At 42.7% G+C, this 14,912-nt stretch overlaps 1 protein-coding gene across 16 annotated transcripts in view; it reads left to right on the top strand.

The window, feature by feature from the left end:
• Nucleotides 1-14,912, top strand: part of sipa1l3 (signal-induced proliferation-associated 1 like 3) — a 415,438-nt gene that overhangs the window by 161,129 nt on the left and 239,397 nt on the right. Inside the window, exon 1 of one of the 16 annotated variants that reach the window (XM_063063523.1) lies at nt 12,308-12,599. The exons of the other annotated variants lie outside the window; for them this stretch is intronic. The gene's annotated coding sequence lies outside the window, so the exon portion shown is untranslated. Of the gene's footprint in view, nt 1-12,307; nt 12,600-14,912 lie in introns of those variants that run through there. 16 annotated transcript variants of the gene reach the window in all.

The following is a 14,912-nucleotide window of genomic DNA, read 5'->3' as shown; positions in this document are numbered from 1 at the left end:
TTTGATGGCTCTGGGCCTCTACTCACTGGAATTCGGAAGAAAGAGGGGTGACGTAATTGAGACCTATCGAATGTTAGGCCTCAATAGTGTGGATGTGGAGGGATGTTTCCAATAGTGATGGAATCTAGGATCGGAGATCACAGACTCAGAATAGAGGGACGTCCACTTATAACAGAGATAAGAAAGAATTTCTTTAGCCAGGGAGTGGTTTATCTGTGGAATTCGTTATCACAGGTGGCTGTGGAGGCCAAGTGTTTGGGTATATTTAAGGCGGAGGTTGTTAAGTTCTTGATTAGTCAGGGCATGAAGGATACAGGGAGAAGGCAGGAGCTTGGGGTGAGAGGGAAATGGATCAGCCATGATGAAATGGCAGAGCAGACTCAATTGGCCAAATGGTCTAATTCTGCTCCTGTATTTTATGGTCTTATGGTCCTTGATATAAGAAAAAGCACTAAATAATAGCAAAGACAAAGTTATACTGAGTTACATAGAAGAGGGGTGGACAAAGGAATGTATTAGACCAGTCAACAATGTAGTTGAATACACCTGTTTTTCTAAAAGAACTGAACTGTGTATTGCCTCTGGATTACTTAATTTATGGTGAGTTAAAATGCAGTGCCTTGGAAGCAGTGATATACAGGAATAGTGTGATATCTGTCTGCTGATTTTTAAAGAAATCTGATCTCACTGTTCTATACTGAGTATTTGGCTCAGTGTGATTTTTCTCAGTGCTTCTGAGTAATGAAGCATCCTCTCCTCATTAATGGAAGGGATTATGGTCAAATGCTCTGCATTGGTCTGATGTAGAGAACTGTGGTTTGATGTTTAGTGTTCGCCGAGCTCGGCAGCTAGCTTGCAGTTGTCTCATCGCCATCATGGTGACACCTTCAATGTGTAGTTGCTGGTGTTTCTCTCTGAGAGTCCTCGTGTTTACGTAGTCCCCAGTTTGCTTGCCTTGGTCCTGATTGGCTACCTCTTCAGTTAACCTTTGAATTCTTTAGGCTCACGTTCCTTTGGCTCGTGATTCATAGTGGCTCGTAGATGGAACCTATTTTGATATGTTTGATTACAGAGTTACAGAGAAGAGAAACTGTGTTCCTGCTTTGTGTTTGTCCTCTCCAGAACCTCTGTGATGTCCCAGTTAAAGTGGCGTCATTCTCGGTCGTCACGTACTGAGATCAGCGACAGCAGATCGTGTCTCCGTACTGTCAGTTGGTATTCCTGTAAACGAGTTGAGAGTTCACAAATTTCACGACACATGCCGGTGATAATAAACCTGATTCTGATTCTCTTCTGATAACTCCATAAACAAACATATCAAAATAGACGCCACTTATGAACCCTTAAGAGCCAAAGAAATGTGAGCCAGTAGAATTCGAAGGTCAGGTGAAGAGGTAGCTAATCGGGACTGAGGCAAGTGAATGGGGGTGGGAGGGGCCTATGTAAATGTGAGCAGTCCCAGAGAGAAACACCAACAACTGCGCACTGAGGATGTCACCTCGACTGGTGATGAAACGTCTGCGGATTCGTTGCCAAGTTCGGCAAACACCGCAACATCAAACACCTCAACCCGAGCAACCAATATTCACCAGCATCCTGGAAAAACTACGAGGTAAGAAAACAGAGGCTTGTTGATTTATCTTATTACTAGCAGCTTTGTGTAAAGAAAAGTTACTTAATATATTAAGTGTCCATAGGATCTCAAAGCTGTTACGTAGGTTTACTGCGTGGTTAAGAAGGCATGTGGTGTATTGGCCTTCGTCAACCATGGGACTGAGTTCAAGAGCTGAGAGGTAATGTTACAGCTGTATAGGACCCTGGTCAGACCCTACTAGGATGTGGAAACTATAGAAAGGATGCAGAGGATATTTACAAGGATGTTGCCTGGATTGGGGAGCATGCATTACGAGAATAGGTTGAGTGAACTCGGCCTTTTCTCCTTGGAGTGACAGAAGATGACAGGTGATCTGATTGAGGTGTGTAAGATGATAAGAGGCATCGATTGTGTGGATAGTCAGAGGCTTTTTCCCAGAGCTGAAATGGCTAACACAAAAGGGCACAGTTTTAAGGTGCTTGGAAGTAGGTACAGAGGAGATGTCAGGGCTAAGTTTTTAATGCAGAGAGTGGTGAGTGCGTGGAATGGCCTGCTAGCGACGGTGGTGGAGGTGGATACGATAGGGTCTTTTAAGAGACTCTTAGATAGGTACATTAAGCGTGGAAAAATAGAGGGCTGTGGGTAACCGCAGGTAATTTCTAAAGTAAGTACATGTATGGCACTGCATTGTGGGTCCATGGGCTTGTATTGTGCTGTAGGTTTTCGATGTTTCTATATTATTTATTTTCGGTTGGTATATTGTTCCATGATCTTGCTCATAGCTACCTGTCAAAGTCAGAGTTCCTTGGAGGATTTATAAACGACCGTAACTGCTTTGTAGTTGCCCAGGGACCGAATGCTATCTTGCACTCACTGGCTTCTATTGGAATGAAGAGGAGTGTTGTGTCATACTGTAAGGGTAATAGTGTGCATGATATTATTTAACTCTAAAGAGTTAAGGCCCCACTCGTTTTTTAAAAGCAGAGGGAGGAGAGAAATTATTGGAATTATCTATCAATCAGACTCTCACCCACATGCACAGGAGATTCTGCAGCTGCCGGATATCTTGAGTAACACACATAGAATGCTGGGGGGAACTCAGCAGGTCAGACAGTGCCTATGGAGGGGAATAAACAGCTGACGTTACAGGCCGAGACCCTTCATCGGGGCTCTGGAGACGGCCAGTATAAAGAGGAGAGGGGAAGGAATGGAGCAAGAGCCGGGAAGTGACGGGTGGATCTAGCTGAGGAGGGGCGATAGGCAGATGGAGGAGGAGAGAGTAGAAGCAGCAATAGAGGCTGGGAGATGGGAAGTGAATATAGCAAAGGTCTACAGATAATGGCATCTGATTGGAGAGAAAGGTTTGCATGGGGTACCGTTTACACCAAAACTGCTGAGGGACTGAGCGAGGGACTCAACACTCTGTGACACGCTTCACATAACTGAGTTTAAGTCGGAAAAAAGTACGTTCGAACCTTTATTTCAAAACTAGCAAAGATGCGCAATCAAAATTAGTGATATCAGAATTAGCTTAATTGGTGTAATATAGGATTTAAAAAAGAGCAAAAAACACAGCATATTAAACACAAAATCAAAAGAGTTGAGGCCTGTTCGGTTCAGCTCGGTGTTTGTCATCTGCAGGCCGTTCCAATTCAAAGTCGCCCAAAGCAGCAACGGACAAGAAGGAGTGTCAAGAAACCAGAAACACATCATAACGTGAACTACAGAGTTCAGTTCTCAGACTGCCTCAATTAAGCCTTGCCCACAAACCAGAACTCCAGTACCATCCTCCAGTAGAAGTGAGGGAGGGCAGGAACTGTCCTTAGTGAGGCCTTGCCCACAAACCAGAACTCCAGTACCATCCTCCAGTAGAAGTGAGGGAGGGCAGGAACTGTCCTTAGTGAGAGGGAGAGAGAGAATGTCACATGCAGCCACCTTCCTCCAGCAGTAGTGAGAGGGAGGCGGGTAGATGGCACTGAACACTTGCTCACCTTCTACACTCGCCACGATAATAGCAGTCTTCCTCGGTACTATAATCGGTGAGAAATAGAGCTGATCATGAGCTCCCACCCTGTCTCTGGGCTTTTTGGCCTCAAGGCCTTCTGGAGCCCCATCAGGGACAGAAAAGCACCAGATCGCTCAATTGGCCTGATAACACACCACCAAAATGTAGATCATGGGCTCCAGCAGTAGTAGGACCACATTTGAAAGAAAATGAGGACGTGAAAGAAGTAGTTTTGTGAACCATCTGTATGATGTCACCCTCGGTCACATTGTTTGCTGATGTCACCTTCTTCTGGAACTCTTGTGTGTAGTTTTTCATTGATTCTGGTGTATTTCTTTCTTCTGCTGTGATTGCCTGCTAAAAATGAATCTCAGGGTTGTACATGGTGACATATATACACTTCGATAATAAATGTTCTTTGAACTTTGAACGTTCATTAGGGGGCTTCTGAGTGCACCATATAGTTAGTTGAAAGCTTGTACTAGGGGTGGGATAAATAAGGAGGAAAGCTATTCAGTGGTAGGTGGAGGTTATTGCAGAGAAATGGAGACACAGGACCATGGGAATTATAGATTGGAAACTCCATGGAGCATGCAGTGATGGGTGAATGAGAACCAGAGACAGGTTGATTATCACTGACATCTCTCAACCGGTTGATCTATCCCACGCCTGTACAATTTGTAATCATGTACGGATGAATGAGATTTATAAAAATATCCACAGCACAGAAGCAGGCTGTTTGGCTCAGAAACTCCACGTTTTGATCCTGGCTTGGATAAGGGTAGCTGGGATTGTGGAGGCTGGCCTGTAGACCTATAACGATAGTCTAACCTGGAAGCTGCAATTGAAATGATGAGGTTTTTACGAGGAGAGAGTGGAATGATGGACCTGTTACCCAAGGAGAGGGCACCGTTTAACGAAGTTAATTAGTAGATGCTGAAAGAACTCAACAGGCCTGGCAATATTGGGAAGGAAATGGACAGTTGATGTGTTGGGTTGAGACTCTTTGTCTGGCCTTGAGGTCAAGAAAGGAAGAGCAGATCTTTCATTAAGGATGTAGTAAGGGATGGCATGCAAGAATGAGGTACTGAAGCTCCACCAGTCTGACCCAGAACTTGAGTGTCTGGGAAACCTAGCTTCAATAGGGTGGTGGAAGATGGATCAGAAAGTCTGATTTTAATGTCTGTTAGTCATCCATTATTAAGGACTACCACCACCCAGGCCATGCTCACTTCTTGTTGCTGCCATCAGGAAGGAAGTACAGGAGCCTTAGAAGGGCAAAGTGGTGTCACAAACTATCAGTGGCATTGAAAATTAATGAAAACTTCAAGAACGGTTCAGAAACAGTTATTACCTCTCAACTGTCAGGCTCCTAAACCAGAGGGGATAACTTCACTCTGTGTCACTATGAACTGTTCCCACAATCCATAGACTGAATTTCAAGGACTCTTCGTCTCATGTTCTCAATATTTATTGTTTATTTATTTATTTATCTATTGGTTTTTGTACTTGTAGTTTGTTGTCTTTTGCACATCGGTTATTTGTCCAGCTTGTGTGTGCGGCTCTTATCTGATACTGTTATGTTTCTTTGTATTTACTGTGAAGGTTCACAAGAAAATGAATCTCAGGGTGACAAATATGTACTTTAATCAGAATCAGAATGGAGTTCATTATCACTGCTATGCGACGTGAAATTTGTTAACTTAGGAGCAGCAGTTCAATGCAATACATAATCTAGCAGAGACAGAAAAAAACAGTAATAATAAATAAAATAAAACATAATAATAAATAAACAAGTAAATCAATTACATATATTGAATAGAAAATGTGCAAAAACAGAAATCCTGTATATTAAAAAAAAGTGAGGTCGTGTCCAAAGCTTCAAAGTCCATTTAGGAATCGGATGGCAGAGGGGAAGAAGCTGTTCCTGAATCGCTGAGTGTGTGCCTTCAGGCTTCTGTATCTCCTACCTGATGGTAGAAGTGAGAAAAGGGCATGCCCTGGGTGCTGGAGGTCCTTAATAATGGACGCTGCCTTTCTGAGACACCGCTCCCTAAAGAAGTCCTGGGTACTTTGTAGGCTAGTACCCAAGATGGAGCTGACTAGATTTACAACCTTCTGCAGCTTCTTTTGGTCCTGTGCAGTAGCTCCCCACCCCATTAACAGACATGATGCACCCTGTCAGAATGCTCTTCACAGTACAACGACAGAAGTTTTTGAGTACATTTGTTGACATGCCAGATTGCTTCAAACTCCTAAAAAAGTATAGCCGCTGTCTTGCCTTCTTTATGACTACATCAATGTGTTGGGACCAGGTTAGATCCTCAGAGATCTTGACACCTCTTTGAACTTTCAAAGCTGTGTGCATTTGTTGGAGGTACAGGTGACCAAAGCAAAGAACATTGATTCCGAGAAACTGATTTATTTCTATTTGGCTGAAATTTGTGGAGTGTTTACATGGCAGGAGGTTTGTTCTTTAGGAGAGATAGTGAGGAGTTATGCTCAAGTACAAATGCAGTCACTTGGATCCGGCTTGATGTTCTCCTAAGGGTTTACCTCTTGTTGGGTTTTCGCCATCCACATGTGCTGCAGTTTCTGACTCTTATGGTGATCCCTCTGGACACGATGATCCAATGCTAGGGGCTTCCGAAACTCACAATCCTGCCCCCTTCGCTACTAGTTGATCATCACAGGACTTATTCCGGGATGTTGGGGTGGATTCTCGTAAGGGAGAACGCCTGTGTGTGACTTTGTTTAACATGGTTTCAAAGTTTTGAGTGGAGCGTATGGCCGGGAGGCCAAGAAACCTGGAGATGGGGTACGAGTGAGCCCATGATCGACTCCATATCTCACCCATCTCGGTGATTAAAGCGCCAAGCAAAATTGAAATTAATGAGAATTAGAGCAGAAGGTGAGCGGGTGTTCAGCACCATCTGTTTGCGTATGAACCCAGTCTGTCTCCCTCTCCCTCTCCCTATCCCTCTCCTCCTCCCCATCGCCCTCCCCATTCCCCATTCCCCTCCCCATCCCTCTTACTCCTCTTTCCTTCCCTCACTGCTGGCAGAGGAAGGTGCCAAAACCTTGGGTCTTGGGCAAGGTTTAGTTGACATAGTTTGTGGACTGGAAGCTCTAGTTCAGGTTATAATGTGTTTCTAGTTTCTGATTGCTCCCTTATTTTGTTGCTATCGTGCAATTTTAATCGGGGCGGACTGAGCTCTGCGGCCTGCAGTCAACAAACAACACAGTGATGAACTGAACTGAGCTGAGCTAAACTGAACATTCCTGGAGGGTTTCAATGACTCCAGGGTTTGACGTTTTATATTCTGTGTTTTTTGCTTTTTTTGCTGTTTGCCTGATTTGTTCTATTTCATTTGCACGTAGGATGTTTGATGTTTCCTTGAACGGATTCTATGTTGCTTCTGTGTTTTGTGCTGTCTGTGGGAAGACAAATCTCAGGGTTCGTACATATAATAAATATACTTTGAATGGGGAGACTGACGCACGGCTTTAGCTCCTGGCATGCTCAGTGTTGCCCTTGGCATCGGCTGCAGGATTGAACGATTTGCATTCCTGAGATGAAGCCATTTTCACTCCCTTTGTTTCTGTTGACCTTCATTCTCTTGGTGAATAAGTTCGCAACTTGACAGCCAGGGAGCAGAGACAATAGTTAAATACAACACACAAGGTTCCTGTTGATTCTCATGGTTGGCTGCTTCACAACAAAACAAATTCCATTTTGAAATCCTGTCGCTCTTCGTTGTTAGTACTAGGCTGCCCCAGTTAGCACGGCGCAAATACAGCTCGGAGTGCTGGAGTTCAGTTCCAGCAACCTCTGTAGGAAAGATCGTGTGTTCTTCCCATCAGCATGTGGGTTTTCTCCGGGAGCTCTGGTTTCTTTCCACAGTCCATATCGGTTAGTAGGTTAATCAGAATCAGGTTAAATATCAGCACATATGCTATCAACTTTGCAGCAGCAGTATAATGCAATACATGATAAATATAGAAAAAAACTGAATTACAGCAAATATATATCTATGTATATTAAATAGTTAAAATAAGTAGGGCAAGAACAGAAATTTTAAAAAGTAGTGAGGTAGTATTTATAGGTTCAATGTCCATTCAGAAATCGGATGGCAGGAGGGAAGAAGCTGTTCCTGAATCGCTGAGTGTGTGTCTTCAGGCTCCTGTAGCTCCTCCCTGATGGTAGAGGGAAGAGGGAATGTCATGGGTGGCGTGGGTTGTTAATGATGGACTCTGTCTTTCTGAGGCTCTGCTTCTTCGTAATGTCTTGGATACTACGAAGGCTAGTATCCATGATGGAGATGGCTAATTTCCACCTCTGCAGCTTACCTTGATCCTATGAAGTGCCTCCCGCCCCATACCAGACGTGATGCAGCCAGTCAGAATGCTCTCCACGGTACATCTGTACAAGTTTTCAAGTGTTTTAGGTGACAAAGCAAATCTCAAACTCTTAATGAAATATAGCCACTGTCTTGCCTTCTTTATTAGTTAATTGGTCATTGGAAATTGTCTTGTGACTAAGCTAGGGTTAAATAGATGGGTTCCTGAGGGCTGTAGCTCATTGTACAGGAAGAGCCTATTCTGTGCTAAAAAAAAAATTGGTTTGATTTTAGGAAGAGGGCTTTTAAGCTAATTTTTCATCACTTGAAGCTGCACTTCCTGTAACCAGAGCAAGGAAATTGTGTTCAACAACCAAGGCTTGCACAGATGTGATGGGCTGAATGTGTGCCAATGTAAGACATCTCTGCACTTGGGTTGACATTCACTGTTTCCCCAGCGACTTTAGGTTTTAGACCATAGGACATAGCAGCAGAATTAGGCCATTTGGCCCATCATGTCTGCTTCACCATTCCATCACTTATTATTCCACTTCAACTCCATTCTTCTGCCTTCTTCCCGTAACCTTTAACGCCCTGACTAATCAAGAATTTACCAACCTCTGTTTTAAATATACCTAATGATTTGGCCTCCACAGCCGTCCGTGACAATGAATTCCTCAGATTTACCACCCTCTGGATTAACAAATTCCTCCTCATCTCTGTTGTAAAGGGACGTCCTTGTACTCAGGCTGTGATGTAGAGATGAATCTCCACCTCACCGTCCAATGTTTCGATTTACAAACGTTTGTACATGTGATAAGTAAATAAATCTGAATCCACAACAGAAGGTGTGGGGAAAGCAATTCTACAGTGGGATGACATTTACACTTAGGCCCTATCTTCCTGAATTCTTCACCAGTATGAAAAATGCTGAATGCATTAAATCATCACAAACAATAGCCTCAAACTTCCCTTTGGACTTGGAGGCAATTTGATGTGTAGAACTGTGGTGAGATGAGACAGTGGGCCTGTCGCTGAGAGCAAGGAAGACCCAAGGTTCAATCAATTTAAACGCCAGGCCGAGTTGGAAAGGTTGGGTGCAGGCCGAGTCGAGGCAGCAGGACCCAGCCCCAGAGCGTGTCGAAGCAACTGAACTCAATGTTTAGGTGATGCTTTAGGCACTGGGCCAAACTGAAGGTTCAGGATGTCGAGGCTCTGCTCTGAACTATGGATGAACTGGATGGACTCTATTTGCATTATTGTTTGCGAGATTTACTTTATTTCTCTGCACATTGGGCATCTGATGGTCTTTTTTTTAATGGGTTCTTTTGGGGTTTCTTGGTTTTGTGGCTGGCTGTAAGGAAATGGATCCCAAGGTTGTATTAAACGTACATTCTTTGATAATAAGCGAACTTTGAAAACGTTTAAAAATAGATCAAGTATAAACAAAATGTAATATTTTGTTTTATGTGTTGTGTGTGATATATGTTTTGTTGGTATACAGTGGTCCAGAGGAACGTTGTTTCCTTTGGTTGTATATATGTACAGTCAGATTACAATAAACTTGAACCTAAAAAATATTTTAGACCACAAATTCAGATTTCTAGCTTTTCGTTTAGATCTGCTTTTGAACCTCAAGCTCTGCCACTGTTAAACTCTGATTTACGTACTGAGGGTAATAATTCATTTTACATCTGTTCATTTTACTATCATGAGAATGATCACACTGCAAGCACTATGGCTAAAATATGAAGCAGACTTTGGCATGTAGAGTGTATTTAGATTTAGTACTTTCTACAGTTTATTCATGATGCGGCTTGGTATTTTGCCAACGTCGAGTGAGGGGTGTCTACGTAGTCAATAATTCATATTGTTCCCTTGCCAGCTGTTGCTTAAGCCTCAGCCATGGCTCAGTAGGCAGCACTCCAAGTTACAAGAGTTCACATCCCACTTCAGAGTCCCAAGAACAAACACCTCAGCGGATGCTCCAATGTGCCTCTCCGGGAATCTTGTATTGTCCGACATCTCACCCGTCGGGTGAGATGTTAAACTAAAGCCCTGTCTTCTTGTCTCGGGTGGGCTGAAAGGAAATCCAGGCATGATTCTGAGGAAGATCAAGGTATTCTGACCGATATTTGTTTCTCATTTGGTGTCTCTGTATCGTTATTTGTGGGAGTTTGCTATACACAAATTGTCTAGATGGTTTTAACACCACCTTTCAAAGTTACTTCATTGCCTGGAAGGGACTTTGGAATACAGTGGATTCTGGTTAATTGGGACACAGTACATTTTCGCCTAATTAAGAGGCTACCCCGATTAGCTGAAGTTCCATGGAAGTACTCAAAAACGCATTTAAAAAAAGGACAAATTACTGTTTAACTGAGTAACAAATTATGTATTTAAATGAAATGTAAAACAAATTACAACACTAACAATATTACTGCAGTACTAAAAAACTGTGTTTTAGTTGCTAATAGTTATCAACAGAGGAATTTATCCAGTGTGCGCTGCTATGTTCCTTTGACTGACTGTATATGAACAAAATCAGCACGACACCCAGTGCAAATAACGGATTGCCTTCATACAATGTTTTTGACAATTGCTTCTTCCAAATATTCATTTTCATTTTATCATTCAAGATAATTGTTGATACCTTCAAATTATTCATTGGTCCTTACTTGAAGTAGTGAAATCATTTCCTTTTCACTCCTGATCATTCCTGGTATCTCCAAGCCTGAATGCTTGAAATCGCAGTGAGCAAAATAGTTCTGAATTGTCTTGCTGCTGATTTCTTGCCAACTATCAGTGATATAAATCACTGCTTTTTGAACATATGCACATGAACTGATGCTATTTACAAACTGTTCCCTCTAAGAACGGTGTACTGTTCAGTGACCACACAAGTGCACATGACTGACCCTAGTTAGAAACGTTGGCAACAATCTCCTTTATCAATTAAGCGGCATAGAGTCCCAAAGAAACAAAGGGAATCCTGGCTATTTTCTTGATAGGCTTTTGTTCTTTAAGAGTTGTCTGAAATAAGTGGCTGCCCCGACTAACCGATGACCCAATGAATAGAATCCACTGTATAAGGAAAGGGTGTACTTTGCAAAGCGGTCTCCCAGTCTCTCTTTCTCCTTTGCGAGGAGTTCTCATCATGAACACCAAATACCATACAGTAGATTAGAAGGTTCAAAATTCAAAGCAAATTATTATGAAAAGTATGTATATGTTACCACAGACTACTGTGAGATTCATTTTCTTGCGGGCATTTACAGGATAAAGAAAGATATGCAATAGAATTGAGGAAAACCTATACGTGAACAGACAGACTGACAAAAACAACCAATGTGCAAAAGAAGACAAACTGTTCAAGTAAAAATAATACTGAGAACATGAGTTATAGAGTCCTAGAGTCCTTGAAAGTAGGTTATGGAATCAGTTCAGAGTTGTGGTGAGTGAAGTTATGCATGCCGGATCAGGATACATGGTTGTAGGATCTCTCTTGTTCGCCAATTTCCCTCTGTTTATCCTGACTTGCAGCTGTTAACTGCTTGCTGCTTATCATTCCTGGGTCATCTTTATCAACAAAACATCTCGTGTAGCTGATTCCTATAAGTAAGTTAAATGCTGTTCCTGAACCTGGTGATGTGGGACCTAAGGCTCCAGTACCTTGTGCCCGATGGTTGTAGTGAGGAGAGAACATGACTTGGATGGTGGGGGTTTTTGATGAAGGATGCTGCTCTCTTGTAAATGCAGTGCTCTTTGTAAATGTACTCAGAAGTGGGGAGTGTTTCGTTTGTCATGTAGTGGGCAGTATCCGCCACTTTCTGTAGACTTTTCTGTTCTTGGGCAATGGTGTTTCCACACCAGGATGTGCTGCAACCAGTTAGGATACTCTCCACTGTGTATCTGTAAAGTATGCCAAAGTTTTTGATAACGTGCTATATCTCTGCAAAGTAGAGGTGCTATTGTACTTTCTTTGAGATGGCACTTCCTTTGAGAAGGAACTCTGATATATTGATGCTAAGGAATTTAAAGTGACTGACCCTCTCCACCTCTGTCCACCTAGTGAAAGAGTCAATCAGTGCTTCTTGTGGATCTAGGCAAGGAGGTGGAAGAAGCATACAGAGAACTATGGAGAAAAAATCTCTCAAGGAAATGTGACTGGGGACAATGGCTTCATATTGACTGATCTGTTTGTGGTGTATGAGGAGGTGTTTGAGAGCTGACATTTGGCCTCTATGAAGTCCATATTTGCTCCATATTTAGAAGGGAAGGTTTAGAGTGGGGGGGCGGGAAATGGAAATGGTCAATGTTGAAGGATGAAGGGTCTTGGCCCAAAACTATCGACTGTTTATTCCTATCCATAAATATTGCCTGACCTGCCAAGTTCCTCCAGCATTTCATATGTGTTCAAAGTTCAAAGTAAATTTATTATCAAAATACATAGATATATGTCACCATATACAACCCTGAGATTCATTTTCTTGCAGGCTATCATGGTAAGTTCAAGAACCACTATAGAATTAATGAAAAACTGCACCCTACATGACGGGCAAGCAACCAGTGTGCAAAAATCAACCAGCTGTGCAAATGCAAAAACCAAGAGGAAAAAGAGCGATAAATATTGAGGACATGAGATGAAGAGTCCTTGAAAGTAAGTCCTTTGGTCATAGGAACATTTCAATGATGGGTTGTGTGAAGTTAACCCCTCTGGTTAAAGAGCCTGATGGTTGAGGGGTAGTAACTGTTCCTGAACCTGGTGGTGTGAGCCCTGAGGCACATAGTGCTTGTTCTTCCAGATATGCAGCTCCAGGCCATGCACCATCAACCTGTAGGCCGTGCCACTCAAGGATATGTGCTGAAATTATTTTGTGACTGTTTTCCCTGCGGTAACTCTATGTGTTGTGTGTGACTGTTTTCCCTGCGGTAACTCTATGTGTTGTGTGTGACTGTTTTCCCTGTGGTAACTCTATGTGTTGTGTGTGACTGTTTTCCCCGTGGTAACTCTATGTGTTGTGTGTGACTGTTTTCCCTGTGGTAACTCTATGTGTTGTGTGTGACTGTTTTCCCTGTGGTAACTCTATGTGTTGTGTGTGACTGTTTTCCCCGTGGTAACTCTTATGTGTTGTGTGTGACTGTATTTCCTTGTGGTAACTCTATGTGTTGTGTGTGACTGTTTTCCCTGTGGTAACTCTATGTGTTGTGTGTGACTGTTTTCCCTGTGGTAACTCTATGTGTTGTGTGTGACTGTATTTCCTTGTGGTAACTCTATGTGTTGTGTGTGACTGTTTTCCCTGTGGTAACTCTATGTGTTGTGTGTGACTATTTTCCCTGTGGTAACTCTATGTGTTGTGTGTGACTGTATTTCCTTGTGGTAACTCTATGTGTTGTGTGTGACTGTTTTCCCTGTGGTAACTCTATGTGTTGTGTGTGACTGTATTTCCCCGTGGTAACTCTTATGTGTTGTGTGTGACTGTTTTCCTGCGGTAACTCTATGTGTTGTGTGTGACTGTTTTCCTTGTGGTAACTCTATGTGTTGTGTGTGACTGTTTTCCCTGTGGTAACTCTATGTGTTGTGTGTGACTGTTTTCCTGCGGTAACTCTATGTGTTGTGTGTGACTGTTTTCCTTGTGGTAACTCTATGTGTTGTGTGTGACTGTTTTCCCTGTGGTAACTCTATGTGTTGTGTGTGACTGTATTTCCCTGTGGTAACTCTATGTGTTGTGTGTGACTGTTTTCCCTGTGGTAACTCTATGTGTTGTGTGTGACTGTTTTCCCTGTGGTAACTCTATGTGTTGTGTGTGACTGTTTTCCTGCGGTAACTCTATGTGTTGTGTGTGACTGTTTTCCTGCGGTAACTCTATGTGTTGTGTGTGACTGTTTTCCTTGTGGTAACTCTATGTGTTGTGTGTGACTGTTTTCCCTGTGGTAACTCTATGTGTTGTGTGTGACTGTATTTCCCTGTGGTAACTCTATGTGTTGTGTGTGACTGTTTTCCCTGTGGTAACTCTATGTGTTGTGTGTGACTGTTTTCCCTGTGGTAACTCTATGTGTTGTGTGTGACTGTTTTCCCTGTGGTAACTCTATGTGTTGTGTGTGACTGTATGTCCTTTGTTTTGTGCCTTGGCACCAGAGGAACACCTTTTCGTTTTCCTTTTTGTATACATGCATATTGTTGACTGACAAACTTGAACTTGCAATTGAACATTTGTGTGTCTTCACCAAAGGACTCCCAAGGGGGAAAAAAAATCATTCTTAAAGGCACACATTCCAAAGCAGTTAACAAGCAGTGAAATTCTGTTCCAGAGGGACTACTCCTGCAGTATAGGAAATTAATATTCACCACTTTTGGGAGGAAGTATATGTGGCCGAGAGAGAACTGAGTGTTTAGACTGTCAGCCTGTTAGTCATTCATTCTGGATGCTGACAAGATTTGGGGATTCTCTGAATCAGTCATGAGAGGACATATTGCTTAACGAGACTGTAAATTTCTCCAGTCTGCAATGATGCTGACTTTTCACTGCAATTATCTTTATCTGCATTCCAACTCTGTTCCGTGGAGAATTCCGATTTAGCCAGACAGTGCACACTAGAACAGATATCTCAAATCCATATTCTATACCCATGTTATTTGTACGTTATTCCATGTGGGCATGGGGGAACGTACCTATCTACCTGTCTATCTATCTATCTCTCAATCTATATCTCTCTCCATCTCTCTATCTTTTTCTCTATCTTTATCTCTCTCTATCTTTCTAGCTATCTATCTAATCAATTGGGGCTGGAAAGGCAGGAAGGAGAAGCCAGACTAAGAAGCTGGGGTAGGGGGAAATGGTTGTTGATGGGTGAGACCAGGTGAGCGGGATGGAGGGTGGGGAGAGGAGATGAAGTACAAAGGTGATAGGTGGATAGGTTGAAGAAGAAGGAATCTGATACGAAAGGAGGGTGGACCATGGGAGGAAGGGAT

This window comes from Mobula hypostoma, chromosome 12, assembly GCF_963921235.1.
Source record: "Mobula hypostoma chromosome 12, sMobHyp1.1, whole genome shotgun sequence".
Lineage (NCBI taxonomy): Eukaryota > Metazoa > Chordata > Chondrichthyes > Myliobatiformes > Myliobatidae > Mobula > Mobula hypostoma.
This window is presented reverse-complemented; position numbering and strand designations above follow the sequence as displayed.